The sequence below is a fragment of the Syngnathus scovelli genome, chromosome 7 (assembly GCF_024217435.2).
Source record: "Syngnathus scovelli strain Florida chromosome 7, RoL_Ssco_1.2, whole genome shotgun sequence".
Taxonomy (NCBI): Eukaryota; Metazoa; Chordata; class Actinopteri; order Syngnathiformes; family Syngnathidae; genus Syngnathus; species Syngnathus scovelli.
Window position 1 is genome coordinate 8,275,382 of NC_090853.1, and position 14,340 is coordinate 8,289,721.

General features: G+C 38.1%; 1 protein-coding gene across 3 annotated transcripts in view; it reads left to right on the forward strand.

The window, feature by feature from the left end:
- Nucleotides 1-2,910: 2,910 nt before the first annotated feature.
- Nucleotides 2,911-14,340, forward strand: part of pik3cb (phosphatidylinositol-4,5-bisphosphate 3-kinase, catalytic subunit beta) — a 33,281-nt gene continuing 21,851 nt past the window's right edge. For all 3 annotated transcript variants that reach the window (XM_049726279.1, XM_049726280.1, XM_049726281.1), the window contains exon 1: nt 2,911-3,135. The gene's annotated coding sequence lies outside the window, so the exon portion shown is untranslated. The remainder of the gene's footprint in view (nt 3,136-14,340) is intronic.

Genomic DNA, 14,340 nt, shown 5'->3' on the forward strand with positions numbered 1-14,340 from the left:
TGCGTGCGTGTGTGTGTGTGTGTGTGTGTGTGTGTGTGTGTGTGTGTGTGTGTGTGTGTGTGTGTGTGTGTGTGTGTGTGTGTGTGTGTGTGTGTGTGTGTGTGTGTGTGACAAAAGGAAAATAAAAGCTTGCAAAGCTAGTCTTGTTAGTTTAAAATTACTAACTGTATATTTTTTTTACACCATCTTGTCTTGCCATTTTTTTAATTTGATCTTATCATATCTTGTTTATCTTGCCCTACAAGTTGTACTTATGTCCAGTATCTCTTTCTGTTCCGTGCTTCACTGTGTTTCTTTGTATAGGCCATTTCATTCATGGACTAACTGCAAGTATGAATGCACACTTGAAAGCTACAAATAAATTGGCCATTAATAAAGATGTCTAAATACAAATAAATAAATAAATAAATAAATAAATAAATAAATAAATAAATAAAGGAGTTACCAAATATTTTGTATCTATCAGGCTGTTCCACACGTACAAAATTAATCACAACATATATTTAGTTCCTAAGCAACGACCATTATCCATCAACTCCTTTTTATTGTTTGGGACAAGCAAATAATATATTTGAGTGTAATTGGATCCATTTCCAATCCAATTGTTAGTTAAGACGAAGAATTACCATTAATAAACATTTTAGTGTGCTTAAAATTGTGCATTTATGTTTGATGGAAGAAACAAACAAACATAGCCAATCACGTTCTTGACCACGCTCTTGTTTTTTTTTTTTTTTTTTTCATGGCATTTCAACTCCATGAAAGCATTGATGTGTTTAAAATTTTACCAGCCTCGACATGAACCGGAACAAGCCGGCTTATACTGCGAAGGGAAATGAGATAAAATGCTTCCGTTCTCTTGATTATGAGCTGCAAATTGCTTTGTCGGGATTTAAATGGCATGTGTTTTCCCATCGTGCATTGACTGGTTCTATTTTTAAAACCCTTTCCTCTTCTCCATCCCTTACAAACTTCCGCAACAAAAAACTTTTAGAAGAATCGTTCTCCTGTTAACGTTACAATTAATCAAGGATGAAACCACATTCCTGTGCCGATAAGAAAGAACACCTGTGATTCTTCTTCTTACGCTTTAGAGCAGGTTTATGGCCAGACAGGCAGGAAAACCAATGGCAAGGCCATTCTGACAATTAAGCAAGGTTATTGGCATTCGCTTAAATTAACTTTTCAAATTTAATGTGCTTCTTATTACACGCATATGTGATGAGATTGCAGCGCTGGTTTGGACGAATGGCCGTGGGATATTTGAATCAAATAAGAGGGAAAGCAACGATTGGATGACTATCAGCTACTCCCTTTGAACAAATGGTTTTCAGGCAATGAGAAGGTAATTGGGTTGATCTTGATACACTACTTTGTCACACACACGCTACATGATATTCGTGACTAAACTGTCTCAGTGTTCGTGTCAGCATGGTTTAATGCTGGGGTTTTTGTGGTGTGTTATGGTTCCATTCTGTCGCAGTAACGAGTAAGCGGACATCAATGAATTGAACTTTCATTGATGAGAGTCAAAGTTGTTTTAAAGTCGCCTAAATGTGCTCCTTTCGAAATTGTGGATGCACTACTTAGATCTGTACTGCTCCCTTGTGGTTTAACGAGGAAGTACTTATGGTTTGTATAATTATTTACTTGTGGTTCAGAGTTCACGCCTAAGCCGAACACGTTTATAAATCGGAATTTAGAACCTAAATGGAACGTAAATATTGATATGAAAAACATTTATATATAAAAAAGGCAAATGTGACATGTGATGACAAAGCCTACCTTTGCCAGCTACACATATGTTTATTACAAAATAATAACAACATAAATCAAATGTCATATACTACGGCGTAACCGTACCAAGGACCCGTATGCCTACAAGAGAAGCACACGATTGCATCTATAAAACTGTAAACTATAGCGAGAATACCAAAAAAGTTATCCATGAAGAATTCTCATATGAGTCAACCAAACAAAACTTAACTGTGTGTAGAAAAAGCGATACAATAAAATATTGTTCAAGAAGTGAGTGAGTAAAAGTAAAACATGTTCACGGTTCCTCAAAAATCTTAAACGCCCCCAAGATATGTGATATATAACTGCACAATTAATAAGTAGATAAAGTTGAATGGCAGCAAAATATATCAATACCAAGTACGTAACTCCACTAGTTTTGTCTGGTTCTTCAATTATTTACACGGTGAAATGTGTCTCTTATAATTTACGTGGACTGTATGCAACTGTATGTACTGTATGCCTCATTCCATGATGTAGTTGTGCGTGAAGGGTAAAAATTCGCCAGAGGGCAGCAAAATTATGTATTTACAGACAAGGCGCAATCTATTTTGGTGAAGGGGAGCAAAATTATGTATTTACAAACAAGGCGCAATCTATTTGAGTGAAGCGCAATAGTGCTGTACTAAACTCATAATTGACGTGAGGAATGGTTCAATGGCCGCATTACAGTTGGACTAAAGGAAGATACGGTAGACATATTGTATTTTTTGTTATTTTTTTGTTTTGTTTGTTTTATTACGTCATGCTGAAATATAAATGAACTTTGTTGATTAAATAAAAAGAGCGGAACGACACTGCGTATGTTATTAGCGCAAACTATGTAGTCTGCTCCTGACAGGCGAGAAAGAATAACGACATATGAATAGAGACTAGACCTTCAAAATAAAGGTATTCTACATTATAGTTATCTGAAGTTTTAAATGAGTGCAAATATATTCACATTGCCAAGCCACCCATTTTCTAAATAATTCCTCCAAATGTTGCTATGAAGTTTATAGTGCTTTCTCTATTGGTAGCGTTTAGTGAACTTTGAGAAGTAGCGTTAGTTTCTAAATCACGGGGACCGGAAGTGCAACTTTCTATCGCTAACTTAGACAAGAGGAGGAGGTGGGCTTGCTGGCGGAGAAAGTATCAGTGGCGGCGGCGGTGCTTCACCGGCTACAAACAGGAAGCTCGTCCGCTGTGCGGGTCTTCCACCTGAGACTGGAGACACCCGGCCAGATGATCGCCTCTTACTCGACCCTTTTACGCCTGATACTAATCTTGTCGTGAACCGTGACGAGGTTTGTTTTCTTGCAACGCTGTCTAAAGTCCTTCCAAGAAGGGTGACCCAAGGTAAGTCACCATTCGATCTTCTTTCAAGTGAAATTGAGTTGTTGCCCTGCTATGAGGGGTCGCGCCGAACTCCGGTCATAAATCTGGCGACTTTTAAACTGACACGCTTTCTAGTCAAACGCATCATTTAGGCATTTCAGGAATTCCATGCATAATTGCAGTAAGATTATGTTTATTTGAATTAATTTATATATACAGTGGGAAAATGCCCGATCTGTGGAGCACATTTGGATACGTTTAGGATCCAGAATTTAATTTGCTGCCATGTATTTGGTATACCGTGTGGGCAAAGAAAATGACATTTTGCCCTCTTTCAAATCAAATTTCAACACTCGTTTCTTGGCTTCTGGCAATCATGGGCCATTATAAATCCCCGTTTATTGTGCCTCTGCTCATGTTACCAGGCGCGCAGCATTTGTCAAACTCTTAACATTTTGTAATGCAAGTCTCCTTTCACCAGTGGATCAGATCTGGATTGATCTTTAGGATTTACTTTAAACGCCACAGCTCTCACCTCTGAAATGTTTACCAAGCTGGCTGTTGCCATTCGTGGAAGTCAACCACTGTATTTTGTTTTTAAGATGTACAGCAGATGCACAGCTGTCACATGTGAAATGTTTACCAAGCTGGTTGCGTCAGTCAACCACTGTATTTTGTATTTAAGATGTATTCCACTGATACCAGCTGCACACATCTTCGACAGTTGAAGGGAAACAAAGAGGATGTGAAACTTTTGTTGATGTTGTCAGCCATTCTACCATAAAGTTAAGCGGAGCAGCGGACACATTTTATGATAGGCCCCACATGAAGAAAATGGTAGGGGAGACTAAACTGATGTAACGTGCAAATTGTTTTAATTAATAGGTGAGAGAATTTTAATCTGACATGCCAATCATATTTTAAAAACATATCACTGGAAAAGTGGAGGACCTACAAGTCTTAGGGCTGGATGATTATGGGAAAAAAATGATTGTTTTTGCTTGATAGTTGAGGGCTTAAGAAGTGTGGTCCACATATTTTTTTCATGAGCCATAAAAGGTTTTATGAAAAAGCCACAAACTGACTTGCATATCTGATTTATGACTTGTTTAGTAGAATTTTGTGAAGTTGTTGTATTGAATGCTTAAAAGACTGCTAAAAGTTTTGGTAAGTCTTGTTGAATTTGATAAATTGCCTCTCATTTTACTTCATGGTTCTTTTGCCTTAATTTTAGCATAAATTTAAACATACAAGACCAAAGCATTTATTTATCATTACTCGGGTTTTCAGCATATAGCCAAGCTTTAGGAATCTTCTTGACAGAACTTATAGTTTTTAGTCAGTCAAATCTTACATGTTATCTGTGAGTGCAAAATGACAAAAATACTTGTAAACATATGTCTGTAACATGTTTACAAGTCTAAAACACAGACAAACTTACAAAGAACAACAACAAAATGTCACTGTGACGTTGCAGTTATTTATGGCACAGTTGTTTTTTTCAGGCACCACCCTGTGTCCTGCGTTGAGAAGGGGCAACTGCCAGCTGACCCCCCCCCCCCTCCCCCCGTCCCCCACTGTTGTTTTAACTTTACAGAACACTGATAAGGCTAACTGACGTAATTGGGCAGACATGAGTGAACAAAGCAGCTACAGTACTAACTAGCGATGCTCCAATCGTGATTGTTTGATTTACGTGGAAAAGTATTTGATCGGTATGTCGATCAATGCTAATCACAAAACTCATCACCCGAAGCCCATAATTTGCAGCCTGTGTGCAATGTAGCATCCCCTCCCCCTTTGCTGCATACTGGAAGTTACAGATCGAACCAGTAACTAAATCATAATATAAGTTTGTGCATTTTATGCAGTGCAATTTGGAAATCATGCCCTGTTTTTGAATAGTAGAGGGATGCACATTTCCCGTGTTTTGTTTCATCAGATTTTTCAATTGATACAAAAATTAATTGTTAGATTAATCAATTTTTAAAATAATCCTTCTTGAGCACACACACACACACGCGCACGTACAGATAATCCATGCATACATAGTATGTACATAATGTAGTCAACTGATCAAAATGAGGCTGCTTTTCCCTCCATATTGCAGCCTTTGCGATGATTGTTCAACCCCATTTTAAGTATAGTAAAATATGAAATAGCACATAGAGGCCAAGAGTGCTTGTCCTCATTAGGGTTGCACGTAATTGGAGCCCTTGACTACAGACTTTTGAGCGTGAGACGGGGTACACCCTAAACTGGTCGCCAGTCAGTTGTAAAGCACGTGGACAAACAAGCATTCACACTCATTTTCACATCTATGAATAATTCATTCTTCAATGATCCATCATACAGTATTATTCTGAAAGAATAAGCAAGCCCAAAGAGTCTGGCTGTGAGGCACATGGCCTCAACCAATACTCTGCTGTCCCGTATTAACCTTCAATGTGACCAATCAAAACTTTTATTGCTTTGGCAAGTTCATTGTGACAATGCCGCTCACCCCACCACCGCCGTAAATCAAGAGTTGTTTTTTTCCCACATCTAACTGAAGCCTGTAAGTGCTTGGACAATGGTGCTTGGTAGATGACATGCTTGCTAACATGCTAACATTTAAAGATGGCTGTTGTTGAAATGTCAAACAGAGAAGAAGGCTAAATAGTCTTCAGACGTAAATGTGACGTCGACACACTCGTATAACACTTCAACAGCCTGGTCCTTGTATTGACATTTTTCTGGTATTACCGTTAGTGGCTTGTGTAACATCCTCCGAGAGTGCATAGCGAAAGGGAGTTGGTTGAGACTTATTCACTTGTTGGAGCATTTCACAATACTTTAGGCTTACAGACCCACATGTTTATTTGCAAGCCAAGCTTTTTATAGAAAATAAATAAATAAATAAATAAATAAATAAATAAATAAATAAATAAAAGATATATTTTTTAGCATGATCCACATGAAAATTCACTAGAAATACAAATGTGAGATAGGAGGAGCCTTTTGGAATTCTCCCCTCAGGTAACAAACATACAGCAGGCCAAGACCTGCCAAGGAATGCAAGGAGATGGCAGAAAGAAAAAAAGACTAACAGAGAGAGACATGTGGTGGAAGGCATGCTGAAATCAAATTATTCATAAATGAGTTGTTGAGGTGCGTGTAAAGAGTCATTACTAAATTGTGCCAAAATCAAGTGATGCGGCTTGATGCAAATTCTTTTGGAGATGGCAATCAAATACAGATATTCCCAAGTCATTCATCTGTTCTTCTCCTGCTCTGTGTTCAACCTATCAAGTGTTTTTGGCAGGTCTGGGCTATAAATGTACAAATAATCTCCCTTTATACAATATATCAAAGCCCACCACAGTTTGGGAATCCATGCCACGTTAAATACCACCATTTTGGGACTGTTGTACGCATCGGAATATAAGCCACACCCACAGAATTTCAAAAAGAAGAAAATATCAAACATGGCAGTTTTTTTTCTCTGTACTCATTTGACCGCCCAACAAATGAACTATTATTCGCATAGTTATTTGATTTCTTGTGTTTACTATGACACTGCACAATACGGCCTTAATCTAAACCACTGTGCCAACATAAGATATCCGAGTGCTTAACTCATGTTGTATTAGCTTCGAGTTAATAAAAACTGATAAGATTGAGACATGTAATACATATAAATTGTTCGCTTTTGACTTGGCATGCAGCCGGCAGGGCTGCCTCACAGCCAGAGTTCCTTTCTATTAAATCGTCCAGTCGTCAACTCTCCTCTGAACTGGCTCCTCGTTGTTCGTAACAAACTTTTTTCTAGTGAATACAATCTGACCTGAACGAGCAGTCAGCTAACATTAAACAAACATGGCAATGTTTATGTGGGATTTTATATTAGTTTTAAAGGAAGACATTTCACGTGCTATTTACTTAAAACTTCTTCCTAGTCAATACGACCTGACCTAAACGTGCATTGAGCTCATATTAAACAAACGCAGCAATGTTGATGTGGGATTTCGTAATGGTTTCAAAGGAAGACATTTTATGTGCTATTTACATAAAACATTGTCATCACTACAACCGGATTTTGTAAGCCTATAAAGATGCCTCTGATTGCCATCGCTCTAAAAAAAAAAAAAAAATCGGTCAACTGACACAATTCAATGGCAACTGCACTATATTAGCACTAGCAGACAATTCACCACTATAGTTTTGATGTTTTGACCAGTGAAGATTTTGCCCACTTTATATTAAATAATTCTATTTTTTTGCATATTCGTTCAGTGCAATATTAACCAGAGTACAGTTTTGACTATTCCTGGCACATACAATAGTGAATTATTTTGTGCAAGGGTGGGCGGGATATCTTACCCTTTAACAAAATGTAATGGCAGTAAATAAATGCATTGCATACTATGTACAAGGATCATGGGGAAGCTGGAGCCTATCCTAGCTGACTGTGGTGGGTGAAGAGACTGGCAAGGTGCAGGGCACAACTTCATAGTTGCACTCTACTTCCTCAAATAGTAGTCAGGGAGCTTTATTCACTTGTATACAGATTATACCAGGCATGTTCAAAGAATTACAAATTGTACAAATTCTTGTGTGGAGAATGGAGCTGGGCTTTTGTGTTATAATAGGAGAGGAATGTGTAACTGGCTTACATTAGCAATTTCTTTTCCTGTGTGTGGCAGAAGTAAATGATTTCTCACCATTTCTTATCAGATGCAGTCGGTTGAACAGCAAAGCCTAAGCACATATTAGGGAGACCCTGAGGTTGTTTTATTTTTTATTTGTTTTGTTTATTTTTTGTTTTTTCAACCTAGTTCTCATGGCTTGGGTCATCTCAAAATACAGCTATGGAATTCAGTGGCAGGTTAGACACTCTCCTGCTGCATGGCTCATACTATGTCATACTATTTACAGAGATCACCTATTGGGGCTGTCACTATTGCATTTTTTTTAATTGTTTTTATTTTTTATTGATTTTATTTTATCGATTATTCCAATAATTAATCAAATAAACAGATTCAAAATTTGCATTTATATAGCTCAAAATCTGTTTTGATGTTTTTTTGTTTTTTTTTTTTGCGACAACTCTATCAGATATTACATATTAGTCTGAGTAACACAACGCTTAATATACTGTCTTAAAAGTTTGAGTGATAATAACACACAACCACTTGATATGACTTGATAGCAGATTATTAAAATAAGAGCTCAAGGAAAAAACCCCAGAGCTGCCTTTGAGCAAACTGACTCAACCCAAAAAGGACATTGTAAAATGTAACCAGTAGGCGACCATTACGTAAACATTTAACTGTAACACCAGCCGATTCGAACAATAAGTCATATCTCATTGAATTTGTCCCTGAATACGAATTGTATTCCTGTGTACAACCGTGCCAGTCCATGTTGATACTGTGAAGTGGGAAAGCGGTTTAAGAATCAAAGTACGATTACCCATGCCCGACTTCACACAGCCACAATACGTCACTGTCTGTCTCTCTATCTAATTTAACAATAGTCATTATGGCCAGATAGTTTAGTCTTTGTGTCATCTGGAGTGACCGTAAGTGGATCCACAGGTGCTCAGTGAGACCTTTGCTCAGTTGGAAAGGTAGCTAATTTACAGCAACTGAGGGGCAAATGCCAGATTACATATAGTCTCACTCACACGCCACTCATTTTGAGCTGTTTGTCAGTGGCTGCTAAAATTAAAAGATGAACCTAAATTCAGTTCAAGAAAAAGTCCAGTTCAGTGCTTGTAAAAAAATCCTTTATCTTGACAGTAGAAATTGTGTGTTCATTTTGTGTCATGGCTCTACATTAACTTTGTAGAACTCGTGGCACGAGCACATGATTTAGTCGCACTTTTTTTATGTGAAGGTGATTCTAATGAATAGTTGATTTACTTGGCATATCTTAGTTAATTTATTTAATGCCACTTGCTCTACAAGCTTTATAGCCACGTGGGACAGTAATTGCAATTTTTGAAAGGTTGTGCAAGAGTACAACGATGTGAAACAAGATGTTCCCTCCAAAGTTTACCAAACTTTTCAGGGCCCCCCAAAATGTTTAAAATGTTATGCCCTAAACTGTACAGTATAATAAGTAGGCCACAGTTTTGAAGTTGCTTGCAGGAATGAAGGGTCAAAATAATCCAGTGACTAATCCACATTTCCGATGTTATTCCAAATAGAGGTAGTATTTGCAGACAAAAAGTGTTGTGAAAGCCTGCACATGAGAGACTTGGATGATGATGATGAGTCTTTGAGTCATGTTAACGTTTAGCATTCCTAACATTCCTTCTCTTGAAGATAGGTGTAGGAAAGGAAGAGTGTGTGTCTAAAGGGGGAGAGGGGTATCAGGGACAGAGGTTGTATCAAAGTCTGTTCGAGTGACTGCACAATGATAAGGGGACTCTTCACTCTTCTTAGCCCAATAGGGACAAGGCAGAGTGTTGCAGCAGCGTCATCCCTTTTGCGTCAGAAAGATCAACGCATGCTGATCACATAGCAACTTTTGTTTTCTGGAAACGATCTAAAAGTCAAAAGAAACACAGAAAACAAAACTTTTGATTGTGTGACGCTTTCAATGTGTCCTTTCAAAGAGTTAAATGTTGGCCATCTTTTGCTTGAGATTTTATCACTGTGTAAAACAACTCACTTCCTGGCCAACCCAAGTATGGTTTCACCATAGGTGTATGTGTAATCACTTTCTTCAAATTCATACCTAAACTCTCATCATTTTTTTGCCTGTTTTGACATATTTGACTTTCATATATTCACGACTGTGTGGGTTGGTTGTTTTTAACCGCTGCGTTTCACAATCTGTTAGAGACGAGATTGAGCATCTTAACCACTGAAGAAAAACAGGAAGTTGGCTGACTTTAGCTGGAATAGCCGTGTTTCGTGTCATCACTGCACTGCTTTGCTATATGTTGTTTTGTACAAAGTTGGTTACCATATCAGTCGCTTCACATTTTGATCTCTTTGGTTTCCTTTCGTTGAACTTGAGCCAGATGGTAGAAACGTGGATGCCATATAGATATGGCTGATAAATATCTACATTAGGGGTGAGCAAGGTCTGATCTACATTTTACTACATACTGGAAATGGAGGGATTATATTCTCCACATTTCTAAAAAAAATAATTCCATATTTTTTGGGGTATTTGGTTTAAGTGACCCCATTAAGGGACTCAACATCAACACACTTAATTGATGAATACTACAAACATGCGAAAAAGGAGAATGTTGTTAGTTCAGTGCGGCGTTTTAATTCTGTGGCCCAGATACACAGTAGCTGGTCAAAAATGTCATCTGCTGAAATTCCCACTGTTGAATAAATACAGTATCAGGCCGGATTGCCCTCTCCTCCACCTGGGCCTCCATAAATAGCGCCTGTATCAGTCATGCTGCTGACTCTGCTGTTCAAATGTCAATCTTAATTCCTCCAGGCCCCACAGCACAGCCATGACTGTTGCACTGCCTCTTTCTTCTTGAATGTTACTTGTAAATACAATGAAAAATCAAAACAGCCAGGTGTGATTTTTAAATTACACATTCCTGACCGGACAGGAGAATATGGGGAAAAAAATCAAGATTATTTTGATTGATGTTGAAATCATAGAAGCCTTGCTTGATGTGTGACTCGACATTGGTGAAACTGCCTTTTCTGTATGTGAAAGTTGCACATGCTTATGCAAAGCTTAAACCAAACAATTTCATTCATTCATTCATTCATTCATTCAACAACCGCTAGGTAAACGTCTAAACCAGTAAACAGGTGTGGCATCTCGCGGCGTGCAGCACCACATTTCCTCCTGCAAACTGTCAACAGGCATCAAAAATGGGTAATGGGTGCAGATTCTTCCCACCTGCTCATACTGATTCCCCTACTAGTCATGTATGTAAGAATAGCTCCAATTACTTATGATCCATATTGTGTTGTATCGACCCAACACACTAACACGACCAAGAAGGTAATCAGTAATATATTTCTTTTTTATGTAAATACCAACATGAAGCCATATGCTTCAACCCTACAATACTAGGAAACCCCTCCGTTCAGTGCATTGTTTGGGTGGCTTTCCTTTCTTTCTTTCTTTTTTCTTGTCCCATTACTCTTGCTACTAAAATATAACAGGGTTGGGCATCATTACATAGTCTGTAAGATCTGCTTTTGCACGAGTGTTTGTAGTCTAGTCCAGTCATGACAGAAAGTGTAGATGTTTTTGTAATGTTGCTGTCCCAGCAAAGGTCTGCCATTTTTTACACTCTTAAAACTGCTGGGTTAAAAATTTTGGGGGTTGTTCTGTCCAGAATTTTTTTTTTTTTTTTTTTACAAAACACCCAAGGAAGTTGGGTCAGTTTTAGAGTCCAATTTTTAATCCAAATTGTGTTGTTTTTGACCCAGCATTTTTGAGACTTGTGTACATCTTTGAGTGTGTGTCTGTCTGTGTGTGTCTTTGTGCATGTCATTCATTGCCTATGTGGGGCCCTTTGTCCAATGCTTAGATGAATGCTGGTTTAGCAAGATGCTGAGAGACCAATACTGAAAACTGTCCCTACGACATTCAATGCCTCGATTCAGTGTTATTTTTGGCTGTCTCTCCCCATCTTTCCATGGTGACACGAAATGACCAGTGGTTGATGTTCTGTTGAGACTGCCTGACAGACTGTAATTATAGTTACAGTATGTTTTAACTTCCTACTTTTCAACACCAAATTGTAGTTCGTGTGTGCTTTTGTTGGTGATCACAAGTTTTATTTCCATATCAGTGTGTCTTGGGTTTCTGTAGTAGTTATCATTTCCAATGATACTTCTCTGCAATGGTGGTAATGCTGACAAAGAGCTATTTTGATGATGTACACAATCATATTCCCAGCAGTCCCATTAGTGTTATACACCACCACAAATGATTTATTTATTGTACTATGGCCAAAGCCAATAATCTGAGCTCCATCCATTAGAGATTTGATTTTAGTTGTCAAAGACAAGCCTCAAGAAAGAACGAGTCTTCCAGATTTAAAGGAAGACCAAAATACTCCTCATTGGGAGATAAGATTAGTTCGGTTTAATTTAGTGGGCATGGTACATTCCAGACAATGCGGAGTGCATAATCTTACATTATATGTTGTTGAAATGTCTTGGCAGCTAGATGTCGCAGTCATAAAAACAGGAAATAAATTCAAATGTGAATTCCAATCTTTTTGTGTACTCGTTTACAATATAAAAAAATGTGGCTTCTAATGTAAACGGAACATGTGATGTGATACGCATGCGCATAAAGCATAACGCCAAGTCACAGGCAAAAAAGACATTGTTTACGGAAGTGAATATGCTATATGATAATTTTCTATTCATTTCATGGAGATGTCTACTAAAGATGACCTCACGTCATTGCTGTGCGTAAGGAAATAAATTGTCTGCATGATATTGACAAAGGAAATGTTATTGAATTGTAAAACTGAATATTCTTTCAATAAGAAAATAAAATTGAAATAATTAGTCAGTTTAGTTGAATTCTTACTTTTTATCTGACTACATACAGTAGATTTATAATATCCAGGTCAGGTAATTTGCTTCATAGCTCGTCTTTTTAGATTGTTTTTTAATGCCCATGGAAAAACAACTTTATAGGCTGTAAAATCAAGTCATCGTAGAATCTGAATTGTTTCCTTTCCAAACTTTTCTTTGCAGATTTCTGGGGGGAATAATATGAAACAAACTCAATAAAGGTCCTTGCACAGACCCCTGGGGGACACCACAATTTATCCTCCTCCATCTTGAACTATACTTTCCCATCTGGACATAGTGTCAATTAAGATTTCACATCAGTTATTTGCAATTTTCAACTCAAATTTTATTGCAATTGTTTTAGAAATATATTGTGATATATTAAGCCAAAGTATTTTCTTAAATCAACGAATATACCCACAGAATACATTTTGTTAACTTTTTTCCTCCGTTATCTCTTCTATGAGGTCAGTCAACGGCAGAGCTTTTGATCTGCTATTTTCTGAAACCATATTGGCAGTCGTTGAATAATTTATGCTTATTTATAAAGCCCATTTAGCTGCCAGACGGATAACGACCCAAAACACTCATTAAGGTAAAGAAGTAAAGGTTGCAGTCTGACAATCAATTTCAAGTCAATTCCCTGGCAGAGCATGCGTAGAGGCTGCAATGAGATTCTGGAAAAGTCAGTTTGGGGATGTCAGATGGTTACAAGCTGGATGGAGTTATTGCAGACCGAGAAAAAAACACCACCTAAATTTTGATTTTACTCGCTTCGATCCAACGCGACTTGCTGTCTAACGTGGTTTGGTCATGGACCCCCATTTTTTTTCTCATAAATACATTTTCAAGTAGTATCTTAAATGGACGATATAAGGACCGTAGTCTAATGACTGGCGCGTAAACCTTAACGCTAGTGATTTGATGAATTTCCGTGAACAATTTAAATGCGTTTGATAAGAAGTCAGGCTGTTTGATCTTTATGACTCCTTTATTACAGTGTTATGGGAGGCTAGGATTGTTTTTCATTCGGAAAGGGGGACGTTCGCGGAAGCACCTCATCCACACAGTCACTCACAAGTTAAAGAGCGTGGCCGGACACACGAGTAGAATGCTGCTTTATTCTGTCTTGGCTGCTTTATTCTCTTTTCCATCCAATTCACAAAGCATCAAAATGACTTATTCAATCTGCCTGATATTGTCATCTGCATAATGGTTTTCTTATTAAAATGCCAATAGACTTCGACATGTGTTGACCACTCAAGGTGACAGACGGCTGCCTAAAAACATGCCTTTCTAAAAAACCAAGACTTTCTATACAACGCGCTTTCAGGGTTAATGCAATTCCCAAATTCTGGACCCCAAAGGCTACGTAAAATCAAGATTTAGGTGTATTTGCAATAAAATATTCTCAGGTTGTTTACATGTCTGTGATCCTATTAGTTGTGTGTGGTGCAAGGTACTGAATGTGTCTGCAGGTCACCTGAGGCTTTGGAATCCACACTTCAAAATACAGATCATGTGAGTGTAAATATTTGTTGTGGAAGTCTGGGGGGCTGTATGATCGCCATGTGACCCTTTTGCCCCCGCGAGCCAGCTTTGTGTGTGCGTGCGTACAAGTGTGTGTACGTGCGCGTGTGGAGGATCGCTGAGGTCAAGCTGGTTAGATTTTGTGTGTCCGTGTTTGTGCCCAAGAAAGAAATGTTGTAAG